This window comes from Protopterus annectens, chromosome 3.part1, assembly GCF_019279795.1.
Source record: "Protopterus annectens isolate FY-2018-M chromosome 3.part1, PAN1.0, whole genome shotgun sequence".
NCBI lineage: Eukaryota > Metazoa > Chordata > Ceratodontiformes > Protopteridae > Protopterus > Protopterus annectens.
In genome coordinates, this window is record NC_056732.1 from 1,467,119,038 (window position 1) to 1,467,131,314 (window position 12,277).

Sequence of the window (12,277 nt, forward strand, 5' to 3'; positions counted from 1 at the left end):
AGAGAGAAAGATTGAGCAGACTGTTTCTCCTTGGGATGGTGGTTGAGGCACTAATTTTGAAGTTAGGTTATCTTTCTTATTTTTATTGTGCCATTTTGATAATAGGGTAGGTAGGTGGTACACTGGTTTGATGGTCCCTTTTTAACTATGACCCTTGACAAGAAGCCTTCAGTTAGTACCATCTATAGTCTTAAATGTCAAGAAGATGGAGCAGACCTTTTATACTGCCTTCCCTTCATCCTTCTCTTTGCTGAGAAGTTCTTTGCCATTACCAGTCCTGCTAAATGGAACTCAACCCCCCTCAAATTCAAAACATCTCGGACTCTTGTCTGACCACACTACTCGCCTACCTTACAAAACCTTACATTGCAGATGTTTTATGGCTGTAGGTTATTTTCTTCCATCATGACTTGGTTGTATTGCATTAACTGCGCTATTATATTCTAGTACTATCTCTTCTAGAGTTCATAGGTGTTTACTAGGCTAGTGACCATAGGGCCATTATAAGGCTACCTGTTCTCTTTCTCCAAATTCAATGCAACCACATCCTGTGCCACTGAGATAGGTAATATGTATTCAGACCCTCCTCTTTAAGATTATCACTTAACTGAATTTGAACCCTGCATCACCTGTCTTTTTTTCTCTTTACTCACTTCACTTACACCTTGTGCCACAGAGAAGGACAAAAGGGACTTGCCCAAGCTGGGGCACTCCTACCTATGGGAAATTGGCATAATTGTTAAGGCGTTTACTTTAAAGACACAAGGTGCAGGGTTTGATTCTCACATGGGGTACTTAACTAGGCTTAAAATGACCCACAAAGGCAGTTAGCCTAGTTCTAATCTATGTACCTATGAACCTATAGAATAGCCTTCCTGTCCATAACAAACAAAACTGCTCCCTATCTGTCTCTTCAAAGTAACCTCGATGGGGATATGCAAATTCACCCTTGGTCCCATCATCCTATCCTTTATGGACAAGGGAAACAGGTAATGCTAATCAAAGTGGCTAGGCTACCAGGGATTCAAAGGATCAGTTGCCTAGTACCTACCTATGAACCTATTCAAATGATAAAATTATTACCCACCATCCTTAGGGGACTCACCTTTACAGGTCTCCCCTTTGGTCGTTATAATAAACAACTCTTTCATCACTTTCACTTTTTTCTGTCTTCTTATGCATGCATAATGATATTCCTTGTTATGGACCTTGGGAGACCCGCTTCTTCTCTGGTCCTTAAATTTTTGCCTATATAAGGCTTTTGTATTTTCTTTTCAATATCCCTGCATTCATGGCAGTGCACTTTCTGAACTGCAGGTTTCTTCTTTTTATATTATCTGCATTATTCTTCTTTAGTAAAGTTATTTCTGATTTCAAACCCTGATACATTTCATTATTGTTATAACTGTCCAGTATGTTTCTTTGTTATGACCTATTATGTCTAGTGATGCAGTTAACTTATGTTAGTTAACCACCCTAGTTATACCTTTTATGGTGCTTAGACACCGTATGGAATTATCTGATTACACTGTCCCAGGGATTCAGAAAGAACTACTGCCAAAAGGCGCTGTTTATACGATGAAAGAAATTTCATTTTAGGGACATGGTAGTGGCTATTAGGAAAGACCTCATTATCAACTAATGCCCATGCCTCTGAATCTCCCTTGAGTACCCTGAGGGCAAATCTGCTCTTAACAGTGGTAGCTAACACTGGCAGCCTATGCATTGCTTTGGCACAGGTTTCCCCCATTCACTCTCCCACACACATTCAAACACACATTTACACACGCACACACACACACACACACACACACACACACACACACACACACACACACACACACACACACACACACACACACACACACACACACACACACACACACACACTCTCTCTCTCTCTATGGCACACTTCATACATCCCTGAGTTGACAGAATGTCCCCAATGTCTCTTCTTATTTTTCCCTGCTCTCATAAATCATGGATAATTACTCAGTCAATAATTCAGGCATTGGAGTTTCATACTTCTTACTGTGCAAAAATTCAGTGACTGAGTAATATTTAAAACGTTTTCCCTGGTGTCATCTAGTGTTCTTCATGGCTATGTCCTGAAGGCCCCACCACATGGACACCTCCCATACCTCCCTATTGTCTGTCGCTGATTTTACGGGATGCTTCTGCTGTTGCTTCTTCTAGCTGCCCTTTCCCTCGAAACTCATGACTCTTGCAATCATTGATTAATGCCAGACATTAGTGATTCATAATTCTTATTTCCAAAACAATATCAACAACAAAAAAAAACTTTTACACTAACTGGTCTGCTAGTGCAGCAGGATAAGGCTGTTACTTTCACTGTCAAAGGTACATGGTTTAAAACCCTTTCCCCACATATTTCTTTCAAAGTTTTGTAACATTTTAGAAGTATCCCACGGGTCTAGTGGTGGCATAGAGGACTAGCACACATGTAGGTTCATAGCTTCATAGGTGTGTACTGGGCTAATGGACCTGGAGCCTTTACAAGCCTAGCCCATAGAAGTGCCCTGGCATCATGCCGCCCAACATTAGTTCGCAGTGCCTCTATCAAGTAGGACCACTGGAGTGATCCCTGGGGTGAACTTTCTATCACCCATCCACTCATCAAGAGTTCTCTTAAAGAGGGTCAGCAAGGTGCTCTGCTTGACATGTATGGGAAGAGCATGGACAGTTTCTGGGTGAGGAACCTGTCCCGCCAGCATGTTCTGCTGATTGTGGTAATGAGGTTGAGGTCTCTGGAGCATGTGGTGCAGAGGGATTGGGATTTCTTTAGATGTAGCATTTCTAACAGAGATGGGTCAGACATGGCTTTGTATGTCAAGCAGAGATTGCCTCTAATTAGGCAATATAAGACAGAAAATAGCTGCAGTCTTTTGAGTCTGTCCATGTAGGACATGTTTAATGCCTAGGATCCTCTTCGTGAGGTACTTCTTTGGCCTCTTCAGCTGTTGCAGGTGTCTACTGAGGTACATACTAAATGAGGCATTATACTCGATGATTGGTCTAATGAGGGAAGAGTATAGAGAGAGAGAGAGAGAGAGACGATGACCTCTTTCTTCCTGAATACAAAACCCTTGGTAATGAGCTGTGCCACATAGAAGGACTTTCTGACCATAGTGGCAATGTGGTGGTTGAAGGGGAAGTTGCTATCAACCTGCATTCCCAGATGCCTTATAACGCCTTCAGTGTTCAGTGGGCTCCCATCAATGTGGTAATTAGTGGGAACTGAGTTTTTATCAAAGGGGATGGTGACGCATTTTTTGGCATTAAGCTTAAGGCCATGGTGTCGACACCAGTCGTTGATCTCAGTGAGGCCTTTCTGTAGGATGTCTGCATCACTTGGGGAGTTAATAATAGGTCAATCAGAAAAAAAAGGGTAGCCTGCACAAAAGTGGTGTGAGAGCAAACATTTAATTCCAATATGGCAAAAAACAGACCGGTTTCGGCAATCCAAACTATGCCTTCCTCAGTGTAAATAATAATTACAAACAGCCATATTATATAAAAATGGTAAGAATAGCAACACAAAATGATTGGCTGGTCACAATTGTTCATTGAGCCCGGGTGGAAATAATCCGCCTAATCTAATTATCCATCTTTTCTCTTTTTGATTAAGAATAGTGTGCCAGCCAATCTGATTTCCTCTATTACCCCTGATAATATCAATAATCGTAAATCCAAAAGAAGCAGATGAATGCATTATAACATGTTTATAAAGGGCATGGGGGGCTGCACCCACCACACCCTGCCACTTATTTATACTAGCTCTGAGATCACACTACAGTGGGGAAAAGGGAATATTCCTTTAACCTCACTGTACTGTGATCTACAACAACAAGCTCCCCTCCCATATACAACTGAAAAACCAGCGACTTCACTTTGCTGACCTGATGTTTGCAAAAGTGCATTTTTGAATAAATGGACTTTCACTAAAACAGACTTGTGAAATTGCAGTTTGATGAAGTGTAATCTCAATGGATCAAAGTAGAGCCATATAAAACAGATTCTCTAACTAGTGTCAGGTGAAAAAGCACACTGTTTAGTATAAAAAGCTTGTGATGAACTGCATACTTTCATCTTATTTAATTAGAGACAGTTTTGCAAGTGTAAAACTTTGACCATACATGTCGCTAATCTGAAGCCCGAATTGGAAAACTGCATGTAGACATACACTGTTGCTCCACATGCTTTTCATATCTCAATAACATGTGCATTTCTGAAGGTAGGCTGTGAAAAGACTGAGGTGAAAAAAAAAATTTGGTGTCTGTCTCTTACAAGTGGTTCAGGTTCACCTGTGAAATGTACTTTATGTCACAGTGGTCAGTTGCACCATTTCTTAGTTTAATAAAGGATTATTTTGTAGCAGAAACAAAAATAATATGTCTGTTTCCAGAAAGAGCAAGCACCATGTATTCTGAGATATGCATGTTCAGAGAATGAGAAAAAAGGGAATCTGCAATGCAGCATCTGCTGCTATCAGAACAGTGGGGGGAATATGCTAACCTGACATTTTCAGCATCAGAAAAGGCATCTCAGAGCAGAAGACCTACATGGATTCCATATGCCAGAGCAGTCCACTGTATGTATGCTGTGCAAAACAGTGGGGGAATATGCTAACCTGACATTTTCAGCATCAGAAAAGGCATCTCAGAGCAGAAGACCTACATGGATGCCATATGCCAGAGCAGTCCACTGTATGTATGCTGTGCAAAACAGTGGGGGAATATGCTAACCTGACATTTTCAGCATCAGAAAAGGCATCTCAGAGCAGAAGACCTACATGGATGCCATATGCCAGAGCAGTCCACTGTATGTATGCTGTGCAAAACAGTGGGGGAATATGCTAACCTGACATTTTCAGCATCAGAAAAGGCATCTCAGAGCAGAAGACCTACATGGATTCCATATGCCAGTGCAGCCCACTGGATGTATGCTGTGCAAAACAGTGGGGGGAATATGCTAACCTGACATTTTCAGCATCAGGAAAGGCATCTCAGAGCAGAAGACCTACATGGATTCAATATGCCAGTGCAGCCCACTGGATGTATGCTGTGCAAAACAGTGGGGGAATATGCTAACCTGACATTTTCAGCATCAGAAAAGGTATCTCGGAGCAGAAGACCTATATGGATTCCATATGCCAGTGCAGCTCACTGTATGTATGCTGTGCAACTTTCATAGAATAAATTATCCCTCCAACCATAGCTGGAATGTGTTGCTTGTTTGCTGTGTGAAGAATCAAAGAAATTTTTGTCTCAGAGGAGTTTAGGGACAGAAAGGACAGCTGTTTAGGTTTACATGCTAAAATCTAGACCAGTAAGGGACATACATTTTCCCCAACTTGGTGATAATACAGTTTATAAAGAGGCAGAAGAATCAGAACTTTTTTATGGTAAAACAACATATGTTGTAAAAATGTAAGCTTGTCCTGTTTGGGGTTTTAGACAATCTAGCTGCAAAGAATTTGCCTGTGATCTTATAGCTGTGGACAAAGAATCTATGGAGATTTGCTACTTAGAGGAGCATGCATTAGTTACAGTCTAGTTAATTATATTAATTATATTTACCTGCTGTTACTTCTTACTACAACATCCAAACATTCACACACACACACACACACACACACACACACACACACACACACACACACACACACACACACACACACACACACACACACACACACACACACACACACACACACACACACACAAAGCAGTATCTTAATCTTTATGTTATACTGCCCTGATTTGAAATGTTTTTCAAAAATAATGTTCATTTTATATGTAATATTTTGTAACGCTGAGTCATGATGCTACAATTATTTTTTGCAAATGTAAGCAGTTATGCAAAGCTAGCATAAAATCCATAGTTTCCTAGGGTGTTAGTAGGTATGTAGTCCAGAAGACCATTAAGAAGCCAATCATAACTCCCAATTGTCCCAAAACACTGTCTGGTCACATGACTTGCTCAGCGTCACACAATAGGCAAATAGAGGCTGAGAGAATCAAACCAAAGTCATGCTGGTAATATGACATTAGCTTTTTAGCCAGTACATATCCTTTGCCCAGTCACTTTCCAATATCCACTTTATCCTGTTATAAGTATATGTACATTTCAACAAGGAACAAGTGTGACTGCAAACCATTCCTGGATGAGATGCTGATCCATCAAAGGACACAGACACTCATTCATATACTGCGTGTACACACACAGTTATAGGCAATTTAGTATTTGTTAGCACTGCCTTTGGAACATAGGAGGAGCTGGAGAACCCAGCAAAAATACACGAGGATAAACAGAATATGTTGACTCTGCAAAGAAGCTATACAAGCCCTGAACTAGATCAGTGAATCAACAGCTGGGAAGCAGCAATGCTAACTGCTGCACAAGTATCCCCCCATTTTTTCTTTTTTTTGTAACAAAACTATAATGAATTTTACTTTAATTCCTTCTGTGTTTCTTAGTAAGGATCATGAACGCAGCAGGCTAATCAGAGAAAAACAAGCTTCCTTTTTATTACCAAATATTACAGGTCATTCTGGGATATCTCTAAGCATTCCCAGGCCAACTGACGGGTATCTCTCATGTTAGGAACATCTCCATTTGGGGTCATTCTGGAGCCAAACCACCTTATTTGACTTCTTCTGCACTGAAGTCACAATGACTCTACTTTGAAGATCTCCTGGATCACCAAGCTCCACACCCTATCATGGAAGATACCAGAGATGTAGACTGATGAATAAACTGAGACCTTTGCAATCTCTGTCCCACACACGGGTTCAGTGTCCATATGATTGTGGTCACTACCCAATCTGATTATCATATCTCCCTTCAACCATGCCATTACTCAAGAACAAGACTAACCAAAAATAACTTTACTTTAGCCAAAACATGGTTCACTAACATCAAACTTATTATTAATCCCAAAAAAAAAAAAAAAATTATTATTTTCAGCTCTGGTAGATCCTCTCCCCTAAACCATAATTTTACCATAAACTTCAAATATAATATTCCAATCAGTCTAACCACACACACTAAACTGCTAGGTGTAGATTGACAATAACCTGAAATTCGACATCCACATAGCACAAACCATCAAGAAAGTAAACAAAAAACTTGGGCTCCTCTATAGGAACAAACAGATTTATCGCTAAACATACCAAAGCCACCACTGCATGGACTCATCTCTTATGCATCCTTCTCTATGCCTCCCCTATCTTGACTAATCTCCGTCAGACCGATCTAAACAAAATGGAATCTTGTTATAACAAGATTGCCAAGTTTGCTACTGAAGCCTCATGTAGGTCCCATCACTGTCTATCTCTTAAGCAGCTCAATTGGCTTGAGCTGCCTCAACTACTGCTACTCAATCAATTGTCAATAGCACACAAGCTCTACTACCTTCCTGATAAAACTCCAGCACTCCAGCATCTAATTCAGCCCCACACTACCACTAGAACCTTAAGATCTAGTAACCAAAACCTCATAAATGTCATCAAATATAAAAATGATGCTGGTAAATCTCTCTTTGTCTGCACTATTGCCAGAATCTGGAATCACTACCCAACCACATAACTTCTACTATCTCTACTATTCAATTTAAAAAACTCCTGAAACCCCACTATTTAAACAACTGGCTTTGCTCAGGCTACTCCCTAGGTTAAGCCATACCAATACACGGTTGCAAGGATTCTACTAAGTGTCACCAGTTCTCCCCTGGAAAGTTTGTTAAACTTTCGATATTTACTAAAGTACAGAACTAATATCTATCTTCTTTAATACTGGCAAACATTACCTGTTGCCTCAACCAAATATCTTACATGAATAAACATTATTTCCAGTCTGCTATTACCCTTCATATCATCTATGCCTAAACTACACTTTCATGTTTTTATCAAAAAAAAAAAAAAAAAAAATCAAGTGATGTTTCAGTGTTGACTTATGTACTTTATGTAATGTTTACTTTAAGAGTTTGCTAATCTATACTTCACTGTATGCTTATATGTATGCTTATATTTCTCACAAGTAATGTATTGTATTTTGGAGCTTTTCTCCCCAGTCCTCCGTTGAAAATGGACCTGTGTCCAGTCGGACTTTCCCCTGTAAACAAATGTAAAATAAAGGGAAGTAAACAGGGGTCCAGGGAAGTAAACAGGGGTCCAGGGAAGTAAATAGTGTGGGAAGAAATAGCCAGGGAATTGTTATGGCTAGACTTGTATAGGCCCTAGGGCCGATAGCCTAGTAGCAACCTATGAACCTATGAAATAAAATAAAATAAAGACTGTGAGATACTTAAACTCTTTCGGGAAGAACAGCAACCATCAGTCCTCAGGAGAAGATAACAGTTTTTCATTTTCAGGCATATACCATGATCTCAGAATTGAAGATTCTGATTTTTATTCTACCCATTTCATGCTCAACTCTGAGTGATTCTAATGCATGCCAGGGGTTCCATACCAATGACGACACAATGTCATCTGTAAACAATAGTTATCTCATCTAGGCCTTCAAGCTGGACAACCACACAATCTCAGCTGCATTTTTAATACACTGTTCAGAAAAACAAAGTACAAGCATGAAGATAAGAAGCATCATGGCTTGGGGCTCAGCACAACTGCCACATTCATCTGCCTTAATGTCAGGAATGTAGGCACATTTCTCATTATAGTCATACAGGGGCCAGGAATCATGCAGCAGTAGTCATAAGACAACTAAATCTGAATAAGAGAAAGTTATGTACTTACCATAATGCTAGATCTATGTTGTTGTGTTTTCATCTGGTTCAACCTTTGGGTTATCACACTGACTGGATCCCTGACTTCTGCAGTTTTCAGAAGCTTGGATTCAAGGCTCTGATTCCTCTTCCAACCCATTATTTACTCAGATCGAGTTTGCCTGCTTATAGTTAGAAAACATCATCATATAGCAGTAACCTATGCAGATCTACTTGATTAAACCGTGACAGGCAGTAAAGGGAGGGCTGTCCACAGACAAGGTTCCTGGACAGGTCTAACCACCCAACTGGGATTTAAAAGATAATTTATGATGGGGGACAGTGGGAGGGATGTTGAACAGGATGAAAACAAGATAACATGGATCTAGCATTATGGAAAATACATAACTTTTGTATCCAGTTTTGTTTATTTTCATCTGATTCAACCTTTGGGATTGATCCCTAAGCTGAAAAAAAAACTGGGTGGAATCAAAGAAGGATATTCCTGAGAAAGGTGAAGCCAAATGATGTACAGACTCTTGATTCTACATCTAGCTTGAAGTGCAATACAAAGGTGTGTCTACTAGACCAAGTCGCTACAGCACAAATCTCATCAATGTGTATCCTACCAAACAGAGCAGTAGAGCTAAATACTACCCTATTAGTGTGTACCCTACCAAACAGAGCAGTAGAGATAAATACTACCCTGGTAGATTGTACCTTTAGTTGCAACTCTAAAATCCTTCCTGCTGATGGAAAAGCCACCAAGAAGAGAGTTTTCCAAGACAAAACTTTAAATCTACTGACGATGCCGGCTCAAATGGAGGTTTTGTCAAAGCCTGAAGCATGATAGTAATATCCCATGGATCTCTGATTTGATGTCTCAAAAGAAAAATTCCTTTTAAAAAAGCCTTAGAAATTGTTAAAGAAATGACAGACATTTGGATTGGCCCTACATGAAAATTAGAAGTAGCTGCTAACTGTAGGGAGAAGCTAGTTCCCTTGTGAATCAATTCTGCCAAAAATCTAAAATGGATGGAAGGGGGAAGAAAAGGGGTTCAGATCCCTGGAGGATGCCCATATGATAAGCCTCTTCCATCTTCTGAGACAACTTTTCCTGGTATTTAGTTTCTGTGAAGATGATAAAATCTGATTAACAGAAGCAGACAGCTTGGTATCTCTGACCACTGTTATACTTGCAGAAACCATGTAGTTTAACTTCAGAGTTTTTAAATCCTGGTGAGGCTGACCAGACATGTAGTTGAGGAGATCTGGACAGGGGTCCAACACCCAGGGTATGTGTACTAGATGAGGCCAGAAGAATGGGAACCAAACTTGCCGGGGCCAAAAGTGGGTAATGAGGATCACTTTGGCATTGCATCTTCTGGCTTTCTGAAGAAACTTGGTAATCAGGGGATGCAGAGAAAAAGCATAAAGAATGCCCAGAGGCCAGTTGTGGGCTACAGCATCTCTGACTGATCCTGTGGAAGGATATGGGCAAAGTAACTGCTGCATTTGTTGTTTAGGTACGAAGCAAAAAGATTGCCACGAGGTTGGCCTTATTGACTGAAAATCTGCACTACCACTGCTTGATTGTGTAACCACTTGTGAAGTAGAAGACTAGGCCTGCTGAGTTTGTCTGCCAGAACATTTGAAGTCCCCGGAATGTGCTCTGCAATTAGAAAGTGATAGTGAGATATCACCCATTGTCACACTCTCATGGTTTCCAGGCATAGTGGATATGATTGGGATTCCCTCTTTTGCTGATATATCAAAGTACAATAATATTGTCTGACAGAATAGAAATTACACTCTTGGGTAGTATGTCCAGGAAGGCCTGCAATGCTAGCAGGACTACCCTCATCTCTAAGACATTGACGTGAAGTCTGGCTTTCATAGTTAACCATAAACATTGAACCATCTTCCCTTCAAAATGCCCCCCCCCCCCAACCCTAGTAGGGAAGCGTTTATGGTTACTGTGGCTATCAGGGGTGGTAAGGAGAATGGTTGGCCCCATGACACTATGGGAGAGGTCAACTAACAAGTTATGTGTTTCCTGAAAATAGGTGTGAGATGAATTGATCCATGAAGAGGGAGAGACCTTAGGGACCATTGAACCAAAAACAGTCCACCGAAGAATGCTTATGTAATATCTGGCTTGCAGAATTAGAGCGATAGCAGTAGCCATCAAGCCTACAATTTGGAGAACAAGTTTTACTGGATGGCAAGGATAGTGAAGGACTTATGAAACTGCTTGATCTAGAGAAAGTATTCTAGATTGTGGAAGTTTGGCTATTTGAGGAACTGTGTCCAGGTGGCATCTAATAACTTCTGTACGTTGCATCAGTGTTAGAGGATTTTGAGAAGGTTGTCTGTGATTCCCAATTGTGGAGTAAGATAGGGCAAGAAGTCCCTGGATTGCAAGAGTAGATCCTTGGTTGGTGCAGTAAGGAGTTAATCAACTAAATATGGGAACACCTGGAACCTGTGCAGTCTGAGGAATGCAGTTACCCCTAACAAGTATTTGGTGAGATCTAAGGGCAATACTCTAAAGTGGAATTCTTTGGCTCACAGCCAGAAATGGAGAAATCCCCTGGACTGCTGCGTTATCTTGATATGATAGTATGAGTCCCGGAGATCTGTGGAGCATATCCAGTAGTCCTTCCTCAGAAGAGGTAACATGGACTGAAGTGTAACCATCCAGCACTTTGTCTATTTTATGAGCTGGTTGAGGTGGCTTAGGTCCAGGACTGGTCTTATGTCTCCTGTTTCCTTTTGAACTAAAAACAACCTTGAATAGACTCTGGATTTTGGTTAGTATAGTGGACCTGCTGGATGACTCTCTTTTCTAGAAGCTTTTTTACTTCTGCTGCAACTAATTCCATTTGACTAGGTAGAACGTCAGGAATTTTCTTCTGTCTTGGAGGAGGGGAAAACAAAGGGAATAGCATAGCCCTCAATGATTATCTTCTGCACTCATGAATATTGAGTGAAACCTGCAAGGCTTGAGAGTGCAGGGACAGGTGCTCTGTGACTGTTCCAGAGTACAGCCATCAGGCAACTGTACACAAAAGTTGAAAGGATTTCTCCTTAAAAGGACCATAAAACCCTTGATTCTGCAGTATGCCTATGACTCTTGGGCAATGTCCACTACGGCTACTCCCCACTCTGCCCCGGGAGAAGGTCTGTGCGCAGCAGCATCCTTGACAAATCCCTTGGATTTATAGAACCCCCCCCCCCCGATTCAGGAGAAATTCCTCTGAGGGGTGCAAAAACAAATTCTAAACCACAGACAGAATCTTGCAATCCAATTTGCTCCTGGTGATAATATCTTTCATCTTAGGTCCAAACAGTGTTGAATCATCAAATGAGGCAGTCTGCAAAGTCACATAGATAGATCCAGCCATGTTAGCAAATGGTAATGTAAATGTTAGCTGCCCTGAACCTATCATCAGCTGCATTAGATAGCCGTCTCAAAGATATATTGGACATACACTGTACAACAGGCAAATGGGACTTCACTGACTT

General features: G+C 40.8%; 1 protein-coding gene across 1 annotated transcript in view; it reads right to left on the bottom strand.

Moving 5' to 3' along the window:
* The window catches only part of LOC122797794 (cubilin-like), a 2,156,354-nt gene that overhangs the window by 720,081 nt on the left and 1,423,996 nt on the right, over positions 1 to 12,277 (bottom strand). The window lies entirely within an intron of this gene.